The sequence below is a fragment of the Tupaia chinensis genome, unplaced genomic scaffold (genome assembly GCF_000334495.1).
Source record: "Tupaia chinensis unplaced genomic scaffold, TupChi_1.0 Scaffold000635_1, whole genome shotgun sequence".
Lineage (NCBI taxonomy): Eukaryota > Metazoa > Chordata > Mammalia > Scandentia > Tupaiidae > Tupaia > Tupaia belangeri.
Genome location: NW_006160155.1, coordinates 846,327 through 851,261, shown reverse-complemented (window position 1 = coordinate 851,261; position 4,935 = coordinate 846,327). Strand labels below are relative to the sequence as shown.

Genomic DNA, 4,935 nt, shown 5'->3' with positions numbered 1-4,935 from the left:
TCTTTCCCTGACTCTCTCCAGATGGCACACGCATCCTATAGCAAAAAAATCTTTAAAAAAAAAAAAAAAGAAAAGAAAAAGCACCTGATAGATAGTATTGTTTACTTTATGTCCTCAGTTTAGCAAAAGTTTTACATGAAGCCCAAAATTTAGTGGTGGATTTGGTTACTGACCTGGCTGACTGGGTGCCAGAGCACACCAATAAAGAAGCAAAGCGTATAAAACTCCAATTCTTATTCTAATCAATATAGTGACATTTGGGCAGACCAGTGGTTTGACATATTGATTTGTAAAATCTTTATTTTTATATGCTACATCCCAAAATCCAGACAACATAATAGAAAATGAGAAAGAGGCCCAAAATTTCATGCTGCAGAAATGTGTTGGATTTGGACCCAAATATTAATGCAAGGTTTTGTCAATCTCTGGCTTTTCTGCCAATATTACTGATGAAACTGACATCAATTTAATTTAGCCTCAAAGTAAAACTGATTTGTAAGTATTTCCAATAACTCAGTGACACAGTGTACCCTAGAAGACCCTAAATTAGCAAAAGCCACAGTTCTAATCTTCTATTAGGTTTTATTTGTCAAGAATTTCAAGAGGACAAAAAAGTATCAAGATAACAGATACTTATCATCTCTCCTGTCCTTTGCCACAATGCATAAGCTTCACTAAACCCACAATAAGATAAATACAGATACAGTTCACTGCTCCCACACTAACAATCTTGAAAGTTAGGTCGCAAAACACTATTTTATGGTGAAACTATTATAACCATGTGTTAATAGAGTTAGTTAATACACTCACATTATAGCAGATTCATAACTGACATGATTATATTATGAGGAGAGCCCAGCATATAGTAAAGTAACAGAGCACTTCGACGCAGAGGCATAAAATCACAACCCTCCGCTGGTTAGGCTTAAGGTCTGGTGATGTAGAGGCTGTATATATAGAAGAGAGGATAACAGAATATCCACACCCCAGGTCTGTTACAAATCCACACTCACACATTCAGCTGGGCAACAACAGAGGCAACACTGTAAACACCAATTTGTTCTCTAAGTGTGTCTGGACCATATTTTCCTGTTTTAGCCAACTTCTTGATTTCTCATAGACAAGAAAACCTCAAGACCTGAAGTAAGAATCACTGTCATGACAATGGCAATACTCAAGTGGCTACTTCCGTTCTTGCCCTACTGTGTGTTACATCATATCCCCTTGACAAAAACAAAACCAAGTTCCAAAGTTCCCAAAACCACATGCAAGCAAAAATTAGAGATACAGCAATCTGTTAAAAAAAAAAAAAAAAAAAAAGCAACATTTGGAGCCAGCAGGTGGTGTAGCGGTTGAGGTGCTGGACTCCCACATGGCCAACAACGGTTTGAGTCCTGGACCTTGTGGCTTAAAACTTGCACTGGGCGCATATGTACCCAAAAGCCTGAGAGGAGAATGGAAGTGAAGGGACTGCAGTGTGGCTATCCCACCAGGGGTGATTTCCCACTTTCTCTCCCTCTGCCTCTTTCTGTCTCTCTGGCAAGTGCATGTACCCTATAGCAAAAAATTCTCTCTTAAAAAAAAAAGTAAAACCTTTCATCTGAAAAGGTATAGTATCCCTCTAAAATTTAAACCCATTAAAAGAATTACAATTAGTACATATTGTAATTTTTCCAAATACCACAATGTTTCAAAAGAGCTTCAAGTGACTGGCAGACAGTGTAATGGTTATGTTGCTGGACTCCCATGTGGCTGACTATAGTTTGAGTCCCAGATCCAGTGGCTTCAAACTCACACCAGGTGTGTGTGCATGTGGGCCTAAAATCCCAAGAAGGGAATGGAGGAGAAGGGTTTGTGGCATGGCCATCCTCTCTGGGGGATTTCTTGCTTTCTGTCCCTCAATTTCTGTCTCTCCAACAAACATACATGCCCTATAGCAAAAATCTCTCTTAAAAAAAAAAAAAAGAGGGGGATCAGCAGTTGGTGTAATGCTATGTCTCTGGACTCCCATGTAGTTGACCGTAGTTCGAGTCCCGGACCCGGTGGATGGCTTAAACTCGCGCTGGGTGTGTGTGCATGCATGCCCAAGATCCCAAGAGGAGAATGGAGGAGAAGGGATTGCGGCATGGCCATCCACCCTCCCCTGGAGGGTGATTTCTCCCTTCCTGTCTTTCTGTCTCTCCTTGTCTTTCCGGCAAGCGCACATGCCCTATAGTAAAAGCCTCTCCAAAAAAAGAAAAGAGTTTAGGGACCAGCAGGTGACATGGTGGTTAAGGTGCTGGACACTCCCACATGGCTGACCATGGTTCAAGTCCCAGGCCTGGAGGCTTGCTTTCTCACTTTCTCTCTCTCTCTCTCTGATCAAATTTAAAAAATATATAATGAATGAACAAATAAAATAAACATTTTTTTAAAAAAAAGAACTTCAAAAGATAATTTAGTAAAATATGTAAATGTATAGGATTAAAAAACTGAAAGAATAGCTAGTTTATATAGCATTTTTATAATACAAAATTAATATTAATATTCACCAGAAATATCTGTGATTTAATATTATTTGCACATTTATATGCAAAACAATACTTGAATATGTCGGTCCTGCAAATCTGTCAAAGTACTTAAATAGTATTTAAATAACCAGTATTTAAAGAAATTTAAATAGTCTTTAAATTATGATTCTCAGAAATGCCTTGAAATAGTCTTAATTAGTTATGGCAATGTTTGGAGAATTATTGAGGCTCTAGTGATTAGCAAAATATAAATAGTTACAAGCAATTGTGCAAAATGAATAAGAGTCTGCAGAGTGGGGATCAAAACTGATTTATCTAAATTTGCTTGTATACTCTTTCACAGCTGTTATGAGGGCTTCTTCTGCCTTAGAGAAACTGATGTACCATAAAACTGATTTTCTTTACAACTAAGTGATTATGAGAACTAATAGAGAGAAACAAAAATGAAATAATCATCAGCCATGACAATATATTAATTATGTCGATCTTAACGGCTTCTTTAATTCTACAATCACGTTACGATGTAATCTTAGTACAGAATGCTTATATTTCAGTTCAGGACATTCGTACATGCCAAGACTTTTATTCCGAGGCAAGTATGAAGGTCTAGAGAATCTCAGTTTGGTAGCGGTAAATAAAAACATAGATAAATGTAATACTATGTTTCCTTAACCAAGAAGTTAATCTTTTGACAATCTCAGATGAAAGCAAAACTAAAAATCCACCTCTCTTTCAAAGAAGTAACTACTGTTCCACTGAACAGTTGAAGGTATGACATCAAGTCTATTCACTTAAACTAAAAGCTTGTTGCAAATAGTGAATTAACATCTCGTGGAGATTCAACAGTAGATGCTCTTTTAGAGTAGAAAATGCTTGATTTAAAGATTTGTTTTGAAATAGCCAATAACTGTACAAATCTATCATCAGATAAAAAGTTATAAAAGTAAAACATGATCTATGTGGCTAGAGTCAAAGACTCCACAGAGCCATGATGTAATTGCACAGCTCCAAAATCAAATTAACTTATTTCCTTTAAAGTGAATATAAATATTACAAGCATTTTTGGGGGGCGGGGGCGCAATCATGTTTTCGGTACTCCATCTTCTATAAAAGTCATCTGTGTACCAACTTGTCCCAGTTCTATTGTATTAGCTGCCAAATACACACATCTTCTACCCTTATTTTTCTAGATCACGCTCCTAAGAATATTATTTGCACACTTATACACAAAATAGCACTTGAATATATTGGTCCTGCAAATCTGTCAAAAGTACTCTTCGAATTTTCAAGCGATCATTCCAGTCTGGCAGCTATCATTCCGGTAGGCTCCTGGACTGTGGTGATCTCACTTCCAGCTTTACATGCCCCCTTAACCCAGAAACTTGCAAGGACTACATTTTCTCCCTGTGACAAATCCATGTGTCAACTCAAGCTGTTAAAGTGGAACCAGTCCATACTGAGTATCTGCAAAATCCAAGTGTTTATATTATTGTTTCAAGTTTTTTTTTTTTTGAATTTAGAGGTAATGTTTCAAGTCTCTTGGGTTTAATCTTGCTGGCATTTAAACTTAAGAAGAGGGGAAAAAAAATCAGTAGACTACTACTGTCAGAAGAAATCCGAAGGATATCTTTCATTTCAGAAACAGTCCTTTCAATGCCTTTTTCAAACATCACTTCCTCTCCACTACTTCCCCTAGTCTTTTAGGCAAATCAGTGATTAACGCCGGGCCCCTACCCCCAGATTCTCCAAAGGAGCCACAGTCCACAAACGAGAAAGCCCCATAATCTAAGTACATGGCTCCAGCGGCCGTGGATACTATGAAGGACACCTGTAAAAATGCCAGAGCCCTAAATTAGATCCCCAAGGGCTCCTTTTTTTTTCCCCTTGCCCACATGTCTCTTTTTCAAAGCCTGCAACCCTCTGGGCCAGAGGACTTCCCACCCGAACGCCCCCCGTCGTCAGTCAGACCTGAATCCAGCCCTCCGTTATCCTGCCCACCCCTCCCGGGCAGATGCTCGTCGGTCCCGGCCCGGCTCCCTCTCCCCGCCGGGTGCTGCTCCTCTGCCCTCACTCACCGCCAGAGCCCGGAGCATCTCACTCGCCGGTCCGCACGCGCCCCCGTCACCGCCCTGCTGCCGAAAGCCTCCGAGCCCCTGCATCGGAAGCTTCCCACTCGCTCTCGCCCCTCGGCCTCTCCCACCCGCGGGCCCAGGCCGTCGCCCCCTCAGGCCCTCGGCTCAACAACCTCCATTTCCGCCAGATTCCATTCCAGAGCCGGCTCTCCAGCCTCCCTCTTCCGTCTCCCCGTGCCCCTCCGGGTCCCGGTCCCTCGGCAGCCCCGGGCGCCATCCTTGACGCCCCACTCACCCTTGGCTGCAGGCGCCCCCCAAACTGCCCTCTCCTCAGCCTCAGCGCCCGCTCACCT

At 41.2% G+C, this 4,935-nt stretch overlaps 1 protein-coding gene across 1 annotated transcript in view; it reads right to left on the bottom strand.

Annotated features, from left to right (window-relative positions):
- The window catches only part of SAMD8 (sterile alpha motif domain containing 8), a 56,604-nt gene extending 51,706 nt beyond the window's left edge, over positions 1 to 4,898 (bottom strand). Inside the window, exon 1 of the mRNA XM_014592020.2 lies at positions 4,878 to 4,898. The gene's annotated coding sequence lies outside the window, so the exon portion shown is untranslated. The remainder of the gene's footprint in view (positions 1 to 4,877) is intronic.
- Between the last annotated feature and the right edge of the window lie 37 nt (positions 4,899 to 4,935).